This window comes from Mirounga leonina, unplaced genomic scaffold, assembly GCF_011800145.1.
Source record: "Mirounga leonina isolate KUSES-001 unplaced genomic scaffold, KU_Mleo_1.0 Mir_165, whole genome shotgun sequence".
In the NCBI taxonomy this organism is placed as follows: Eukaryota; Metazoa; Chordata; class Mammalia; order Carnivora; family Phocidae; genus Mirounga; species Mirounga leonina.
Genome location: NW_023270415.1, coordinates 55,848,301 through 55,858,690, shown reverse-complemented (window position 1 = coordinate 55,858,690; position 10,390 = coordinate 55,848,301). Strand labels below are relative to the sequence as shown.

At 32.1% G+C, this 10,390-nt stretch overlaps 1 pseudogene; it reads right to left on the bottom strand.

Moving 5' to 3' along the window:
* Positions 1-10,028: 10,028 nt before the first annotated feature.
* LOC118015508 lies at positions 10,029-10,114 on the bottom strand (annotated as a pseudogene).
* Between the last annotated feature and the right edge of the window lie 276 nt (positions 10,115-10,390).

Sequence of the window (10,390 nt, the reverse complement as noted above, 5' to 3'; positions counted from 1 at the left end):
CTCTCTCAAATAAATAAATAAAATCTTTAAAAAAAAATGAAAAAAATGAAAAAAAATGGAGTAGTTAAATATATTGTGATATATTTGTATATAGGAATATTACAGAGCAATAGAGAAGAATGAATTCCTGATATGCAGCTTGGATAAACTCATAGGCAGAACTTCTAGGGAAAGAATTAGTAAAATGATTTGTAATTTATAATGTCAATTATATTAAGTTCAAAAACAGACTAACCTGTGGTGGCAGTCAGAAGAACAATTACCATTGTAGGGTTTACTGTTTAACTTTCTGGTGTAGAAATAATCCATATTTTTATCTGGGTGGTAGCTGCACATGTAAATGCTTACATGAATGTTTTCTAAATGTGAGCTTAAGATTATTAAAATTTATTTTTTAAGTTTTATCACAATAAAATAATTATTATCCAAAATAGGTTATGTAGTATTGCTTTCTTTTTTCCTTATTCAACAATACATATTCACCTACACTCTCATTCTGAGGAAACATCCAGGGAAGCAGAATGCTGTTATTATGTCACTATGGTACCAAGTTAGTTTTATCAAGAATATGAAGAAAAAATGGTGGTTGATCCAAACTAACAAATATATATAATTTACTAGAATAGTCCTGCTAGAATCCTTGAACTCCAGCCTACTCATAGGTCACTAAATATTTTCAATAGAGAAGTGACCCTGAACTTCTCAGTTTGACTCCTCATGAAGATATCTTTTTGATCCTCTCTACCTCCAGATACTGGAGTATCCGAGGGCTTTTCTCAAGATCCTCTAAAAACGGGACAAATGAATTATTTTGTAAATATCAAATTACGAATACAAACAACTCATTTTGCTTATATTTCCCCCTAAAAGTAGTGAGGGAATACATCTACATAAATTTTCCTTTAACTCTGAAAAGGTCATTGCATTTTTATAGTCCCCTGAAGATTTTAACTAAAACATGTAAGACCATTCAACTGAATAAAATGTATGCATATTAAAAAAGAAAGAAAGTATATGATTCCTGTTCCAATCAATGTTATTTTAAAAGGAATGAACACAGTGCTTATGAAAGATGAACAAAACTGACCCAAAATACAAGAAACTATAAAGGATCTTACTCATGCACTAAGAATTTGCACTCTATATCTTTGCATTTTTTCCCCATTATATTATAGGCTTTTTTGGTAAGTTATCCTGTCTTTTTCCTGTATTTTATTTATAAATGAAAATGCTTATTCCCATCATTTACTGAGCTGGTATAGTCTATGGCTATTGGCAAAGAGCAATTGACTAGGGCTCAAACAAATTTTAACCTGATCTCATTAGCAGTGCATTATCATTCACCAAACAACTCACAGGCAATAAGATGATGCCAAATTCAGCCAAGGGATATTCACATTATGAGTTCATACTACTGGAGAACTAGAGTATTTAGTTTTTTAGATGGAAAATACTATATGGAGACAGATTATTCATTTGTTTGAGAAAGAAATTGAAACTCCTATAGATTACATAAAGGAAGGAATGAAGAGAATAATACTGGTGTAATTATAAAATAAAGATCTTCCTAATTGGGGATTAGTCTAAAATGTTTGTTGAGGAGAAAATGAGACTTAAGTGGAATTCTAATGACTACCAATAATAGATTTAGTGGTATTAAGCAAGAAGGATATAGGAAACAGTGGTAAAGTCCTATAGCATGGCTGATGGTCAGGGGTAAAGAAATTCACATTTATTGACCACTTTCTAATATATATATATCTATATTATATTTCTATTATATAGGTGTGATAAAAGCATTAATCAAGTACAGAAGAGTGATTTTTACAAAACTAGAATAAAAATATAAACTTCTAATGTGAAGAAAGTCTTTTTCCTTCTTTCTCTCTTGTTTGTTTTTGTTTCACCATGTTAGGTCTATTTGAGTTCACTGATTTCTGGTATCTATATATTGATATTTCATTAAAAGTGGGAAATTTTCAGGCCCCTGGGTGGCTAGGTTGGTTAAGTGTGTGCCTTCAGCTCAGGTTATGATCCCAGCATCAGGCTCCCTGATCATGATCTCTCTCTTTCTCAAATAAATAAATAAAATCTTTAAAAAAAAAAAAAGTGGGGAATTTTCAGCAATTGTGTCTTTAAATATTTTTTCCTGTCTTTTTCTCCATTCTTTTATTCTGGGACATGAACACCAGACCACTCAGTATATTCCTACATATCATTGCAACCCTTTTCATCAATTATTTTATCACATAAGAAAGATTTCTTTGAAGTTCTTTGATTTTCTTTCCCCATCTGGATTATATTAGGGATCTGGCTTATTCTGTCTTTCTTTTAACAATGTTGAATTTTTTCCTGCAAAACTTTAATTCACAGACAACTTTCCTTCTTTCCATGTCATTAGTTTTTACTAAGGTTTATAGTAGTCTTAGTCCTAGTATGTGGTATTTCTAGTGCCTGTTTTGAGTGTCTTAGGAGTTAATAAAATTTCTCACCTCTGGTTGGTCCAGAATTTCATCACTATTTCACATTAAGTACCTTTTTCTACTTTCATCACTTTAAAAGTCTGACAGAATTTTATCCTGTTCATATGCAGGTCAACTCTTAGCCAAATAAACCTTGGGAAACCTGGCCCCTACCCTGAGTTTGGGGGCCTTCCTCTGTGCTGTTTCTTCCTCTCTGGAATTCTCCCTGTGAGTTTCACTTAGTTCTCCATTTGGGCTCTACCTCTCAATGATACTGTCAGGAAACTTTTATGGATAAAGGGCCAATGTGAATTTAGTGGCCCTCTTACCTCTTTCTTTCAGTTACTTGTTTGAAGGGAGCCACCGTGACCAGTTATGCTTCCACAGGAGGCACACAATTACTTCTCTGGTGGAGATACAAAGACTTTATCACTTATCCCGAGGATAGGGTTATGAAATCCATTGCAGCATTAGAGCTTCTCACAGCAAATACTGAGCATCTCAGCTCAAATTCTCCCCCTCCCCATTCCTACTTCCCGTCTGCTTTCTTATAGGTGTTTTCTTTTTACCCCCAAGAACACTATTATTCTTTCTACATGTTAATCTCCTGGGAAACCCATCTGTGGCCAGTACTTACCTCAAAGAATTGTTGTAAAGAACAAAGCAAGTTAAGTACATATATTATCATAGCTTGTAAAATACTCTCAGTCATTATTACTTTTTTATGCCTCTTAACTTTCCCAATTGTTCCTGTATTTTTATTAACTGAACTGTAATTCATAGCTTTCATTTATAGAATATATATTTTTAAGTGTAGAGAAACTTTGGCTGTATCCTTAGGCATTTATTATTTGATTTAGATACTTTATTATTTTAGATTTAAATTTTCTTTATCCACTATCCACTTAGTATTTAAATTTTCTAGTAGTATATATAGTCTAACCATAAAAAATGTAATTAAAAGAAAATTTAGCTAATAAGCCCACTGTAAACATAAAATGTAATAAAGAGCTAATATATAAAATGATAAAATAAAATAATAATAAATAATAAAAATAAGGTGAAACAGAGAAATAAAACCAAGTTGGGCAAAAAAGAAAAAAAACTAGCAATATGGTACATTAACATCAATACCCATCAGAAACCAAATTAAGTGATATCAAATAAATAATTTAATTAAAATAAATCAATTCAAAATGTAGTACAACCATTTTATAAATCTTTAGGTAGCTTCTAAACAATTCAAACGTAGATCTATCCAATTACCCAGAAATTCTACTTCTATGTGTATACTCAAGATAATAGATTACATGTATCCACAAAAGGTTTTTTTTTTTTTTGAGATTTTATTTATTTATTTGATAGAGAGTGAGAGAGAGAGTATAAGCAAGGGAGTATAAGCAAGAATATAAGGCAGGCAGAAGGAGAGGGAGAGACAGGCTCCCCGCTGAGTAGAGAGTCCGACGTGGGGCTGGATCCAGGACCCTGGGTCCATGACCTGAGCCAAAGGTGGACACTTAACCAACTGAGCCACCCAGGTGCCCTTCCACAAAATTATTTAAACAAGAATGTTCACAGCAGCTTTATTCATAATAACCAAAGACTCAAAATAATCTGAATGCCTTTCAATAGACAGAATATGGCATATCCATATAATAGATTAGTACAGAGCATTAAATTAAAAGAATAAACTACAGATATACATCAACATGGATGGATTTTAGAGCATTATACTAAATAAGTGAAAAAGTATATAATTGTGTTTCCAATTATATGAATTTCAGTAATGGACAGATGTCATATATGCTGGCAAAATTAAGAATGGTTATCTCTGGGGAGGGGATGTTTAATAAGGAAGTGTCATAGAACACTCTGGAGTTATCTGGGTTATCTGGGTGCTGGCATATGTGTAATTCAATTGAATTTTTCCTATCAAATTGTGGATGATTTATATTTAGTTACTAGCAGTTAGTGTTTTGTTTTTTTTTAAAGATTTTATTTATTTATTTGACAGAGACACAGCAAGAGAGGGAACACAAGCAGGGGGAGTGGGAGAGGGAGAAGCAGGCTTCCCGTGGAGCAGGGAGCCCAAGGGGCTGGATCCCAGGACCCCGAGATCATGACCTGAGCTGAAGGCAGACGCTTAACGACTGAGCCACCCAGGCGCTACGCAGGTAGTGTTTTTAACCTTTTCCCTATCTTAAGTGTTTATTTTCCATCCTAACACTTGTTTTTCTACTTTGTTATACTGTTTCTTTTCCCAAAAAGAGATAATACATTGTCATTTAAATCAAATTTGCTGATATTTCCTCTGCTATATATATTATATAATATTTCTTAAATGCTTTTGTTGTACAATCCATTCTAAGTATTTTTTAAAAGTTGGTTTGATTTAGATTTTTAATACATTTAATTTTTTTAAATATAGTATTAGGTCACAATATGATGTTTAAAATTTTTCTGTTCACTAGTTTAATGGCTTACTTCTTAGCTTGCCATAATATTATGACACTATCTGGAGTGATCAACATTATATTGACAGTGCTATCAGAGTAGCTGTAGACACATTATTCTGACTGAAAAAGGGAACTGATAATTCCACATTATTCTGACTGAAAAAGGGAACTGATAATTTTTTTTTTAAAGATTTTATTTATTTGACAGAGAGGCACAGTGAGAGAGGGAACACAAGCAGGGGGAATGGGAGAGGGAGAAGCAGGCTTCCCGCTGAACAGGGAGCCCAATGTGGGGTTCCATCCCAGGACCCTGGGATCATGACCTGAGCCTAAGGCAGACGCTTAACGACTGAGCCACCCAGGCGCCCTAGGGAACTGATAATTTATTCTGACTCAATGTGAATAACTTCATTAGAGTTTTATAGAACAATTGTGTTTCTCATATTTCCAAATAACTATAAACCAAAATACTGAATAATGTTTTTATTTAAACAATGAATGCATGTTTACCTGTTGCTTTTTTCCCTATGTACAGTAACTGGGTTGAGAAATAACAGGACAAGGAATTGCTTTTAAATTAGGTCTTCATCATTGAAATAACTGGAAAATTAACAGGCACTTGTAATCTTCTTATACTGGAACGGTTGTTTTAATGGTGAAGACTTCCTGCTGTGGCTATTTGAATGCCTGCAGAGTTCCTGAGACACTTTCATGCCATATTCACTACGAAGAAGATATGGAGACTGAAGCTATGGAGAAACCATTTCTAAGTTAATCAATTTTCGTCAATAAAACAACAGTTGGGCTCTAAAGGACTGTAATGTAGTTTTAGAAAACTGAATTTTATGAAATAAATTTTTAAGAATTATGCAACATGCTTTTCACTTAACATTACCCCAAAACTACATTTTTAAAGATTCATGGTACTGAAGTTTAGAACCTATCATGAGGCAACCATCACATTCATGGTGTGATCCCTATGGCAGTGAACTCTGAACATTTGTTGATTAATCCATTAAACTCACTTAATCCACCACCACTGATCCTCCTTTGTGAACATAATTATCCTATATTACTAGGACTAACTTCTATAACACATTTGTATAAAGCTTTGCAAATAGGTATCATCACATGGAGGATTATTTTTCTAATTTCATAAGACAAAATGCTGGATCCCATTCCCACATTAAAGTGATTATAGGAAAATATGCATATACATTTGACTAATAAAACTAGAAAGATTGTTTTGTAACTGTAGATAATATGTAAATATTAATCTCTATATTTTCTGTAAAATATTCTGGAAATATGAGAGAACTCTGTGGCATAGAAATAAAAGTTGAATAATTAGAAAAGACTCAAGTTAAATATTTCATTATATTAACTTCAGAATATATAAAAATAAATAGTATTTCATCCATAACAGTTATATATAAGAAGACAATTTGAGATACTTAAGAATCTAAACAGTATGCATATTTGTACAATTGACTGAAACACCCCAAAAAACTTGAGCCAAATCATTTTCAGATAATGGTTATGACTCTATTTCAAAATTGGAATGAAGAAATAGGTTGACACTCAGAACATTTTAATGTTTCAGAGATTACTATTGGACTTGGGATCAGATACCAGGAGAAAGCAAAGGAAGGAATAAAAGGCAAAAATCAATCTTATTAGAGTTCACTAGTGATATTAATTCTTTTTAAAAAAAAAAGATTTATTTATTTATTTTAGAGAGAAAGAGTGCTTGCACGAGGCGGGGGGGGCAGAGGGAGACAATCTTCAAGTTGATCTGTGCTGAGAACGGAGCCCACTGAGGTCTACCTACCCCAAGCCCTATCTCAAACTCAAAAACTCTGGGACCCTCCAAGAAGCTAACATTACATGAGAAAACTATTATAGGCATAATAATATCAAAAGCAGTAGAATTATTTCTCTTTGTATATTACATAATAGTATATCTAGAAAATTTAAGAGAATAATAAAAAGTGAATATTGTAGCAGACTATAAAGCATATTTAAAAAATCAACGAAAACCAGAATCTAAAGAGTCAGTGTATGATAAACTTCTATTTGTAATAGCAACAAAAGATAAAATGCTAAGAAATAAACTCAACAAGAAATTTGAAAAAAATCTATTGGAGCAAACTAACTTTGAACCAATCTTTACAGATACAAAAATAGCTGAAAACACCTTTTATATTTGGATATAAATTATCATTCTCAAAGGTTATTAATGCTGCTTGTTAAGTTCACACCATCCTTATAAAGTCTGTTTTAAACCTGGAGTTAAAAAATTTGATTCAAATTTCACATGGAAAAATATTCAAAAAGAACAAAAAAAAATACAGTAAAATAACAATTCAGATGATTAACACCACACTTATTTGGAATTATGACTATGGCATATAAATATTCATTTACAACTTTAACGAAAGTAATGATACAGGGACATCTGGGTGGATCAGTCAGTTAAGTGTCTGCCTTTGGCTCAGGTCATGATCCCAGGGTCCTGGGATCGAGTCCCACATCGGGCTCCCTGCTCAGTGGGGAGCCTGCTTCTCCCTCTGTCTGCCGCTCCCCCTGCTTGTGCTCTCTTTCTCTCTCTGACAAATAAATAAAATCTTAAAAAAAATAGTCATGATACAATAATGATATAATTACAACAAAATAACATCAACAAAAAAATAACTTTAAAAATAATTAAGATAGGCCGCCTGGGTGGCTCAGTCATTAAGCGTCTGCCTTCAGCTCAGGTCATGGTCCCAGGGTCCTGGGATCGAGTCCCACATTGGGCTCCCTGCTCCATGGGAAGCCTGCTTCTCCCTCTCCCACTACCCCCTGCTTGTGTTCCCTCTCTCACTGTGTCTCTCTCTGTCAAATAAATAAATAAAATCTTTAAAAAAAATTGAGATAGAACAATAAAGTTTTTTCTGGAATATAACCCAATATTTTTAAAGAATAAAGTATACATAGATAAAATTATGATAGTCCCTGCTGGGATATAAATTATTTGACCACAAGATCCAAAGGAAAAAAAAAATCTCAAAATACAAAGCAAATGCTAAGCTAAAGTCAGGGTATCTAAAAACAAATAATAAAAGTTTCAGAAAGAGAAAAAAAGGCAAAAAGGAGGGACATAAACTAATAAAGGAACATTTTTAGAGCTGGAGAATGACTTAAGTCTTCAAAAGAAGAGGGAACACTCTGGTCTACACAGAACTGATGAATAAAGACGTTGGGGTTTTTTTGTTGTTGTTTTGTTTTTAGTTTATGTTTTCTAAATTTATAATCCTGAATACCAAGTCCAAAGAGAAAAAAAAGTTCAGGAAAGAGCATGTTATCTTCCATAAATTAGGGTCAGTCAGGCTGACTTCTTGGCATATCTGGAATATAGAAAATATTATTCTTTTTCTCATAAAATTTGCCTCACAATGCAAAACTCTTTATGGTCATGAATAATGTAAAATGTTCACTATTTTTTGGCTGCCAACTTTTAGACAAAGAAAATAAGTCAATGGTTTAACTGATATTAATCCTGACAATTTGTAGAATTAACAAAGCTAGAGAGAGAGAAGAAAAGTAGACAAGAGATAGAATTAAGTGTGAAATGACTCTAATAGTTTAATATTGTAAGAAAATCTAAAAGTTCATTTATCTATAGCAGATGGGACAAAAATTTAAAAAATATATCAATAGCTCTTTAGAAATACAGAGTTAACAAAAAAAGGAAAGAAAACTCTGCTAGGAGTTCAGACGTGAAAAATCAGTGGATACTATGTGGTGACATTTTATTTAAAGATGTAAAGGAAGTTATGATCAGAACTAAAAACAGAAATAAAATCATTATATATTCTTAGCAGGAGTGAAACCAGGTGGCTAGTTTGGACAGGGAAGACATTTCTCTTTCTTATAAGATCTTTGGTATGGTTTGATATGCTTTATTTGTAAATTTAAAGACACAATGAGAATACCGAGAATACAATATACGATTTATGAAAGAAACACAAATAATAAAATTCTAAGGAAAAACCAAATGTATAAAATAGTAAGAAATGTATAAAATGGGAAGGATGTAAAAAAAAATGTTCTCTTGTTTTTTTTATGGATAGGAAGACAAAGTATTTTTTCAGATGTTAAATCTTCCTTAAATATTCTATAAAATTAAAGTTATAGTAATTAATGCCAGCAGCCTATTTAGGGTAAACTTCACAAATAATATCAACATATAATATAGAAAAATTAATATATAATATTTGTCAGAAAAAAGTATATAAAATATAAATAGATGGTACTAATTTATCCATTATTTTAAAGTTAAAATGATGAAGATAAGGAATATGTAGACAGAACAAATAAGATTTTATTCCAAAGCACATGGAAATTCAGGATATCATGAAAGAACTGCCTCAAAAATTGTTGGATTTTCTAGAGTTATTTGGAATATAAAGCAGTCATTTGGAAAATATCAAATCTGAAGTTTCAATTTAATTCTTAAGACAAAAGCCATCATAAATAATCAAAAAATTAAGTTAAAAATCATAAAAGTTAGTGTAGAATTAAAAATTAAAAAGTGGACAGCATGAAAGCCTTTCTTTAGAAGGCATAAATACAAAGCAAAACAAAAATTGCTAATTGACAGTCCAATTTACACATGAGAAAATCAGGGTGAAGTGAAGTTTATTTGCCTAAGGACACAGAATTAAGTATTAGCGTAGCTTGAATCCTAAGTCATTCTTTGAATTTATTTACTACATGCTTGTGTTACCATAATTGAAATGCCTTATTAGTATTAGCTAAATGCAGGTCTCCAAATAACATTACAGTTATTAAATAGTCCTTAATCTAGAAAATGTTTTTGATTTGTTTAGGTTCATTAGGTGGCTGTAAATGGTTTAATTCAGTTTGCTAGTGAACATAGCTAACAAAACAAGATCATGGATCTTCTATTCTCATTATTAAGTGATTCCTCTTCTACATCCACATAGTATTCAGATTGAATTTTCGTCATATTTATTTCATCATATTTTACATTTTAGGGACCTGAGAACACAAGTGATTCAGTCCATGGTAAGCCTGTAGACTGTAGCTTATTCATCATTGTATCCCTATAGTAGATGAAAAGTTTTCAATTAGCAATAATCGCACCTCGGATAAACCTCATTGGCTACGATACTGCCACTGCGCAAAGCTCCCATAGTAGATGAAGAAAACTTTAAGTTGAATTATTTTATACATAAAAATACTTATTATACAAGTATTTTACTTACTGTGCTGGATGTATATTACTTTAATCAAAGGAAAATTTGAGCATAGGTGTGCATGATAAAGCTTATATAAGGTTTGCTTTTGTCTATGAATATACTTCATGTGTAGGCTATGAAAGACTTCATGTGTAGGGAAGTTTACACCGTAAGTATTGATAAGTTATAGAATGATGAGTGAATGTTTAGGAATGAATTAAGAAGT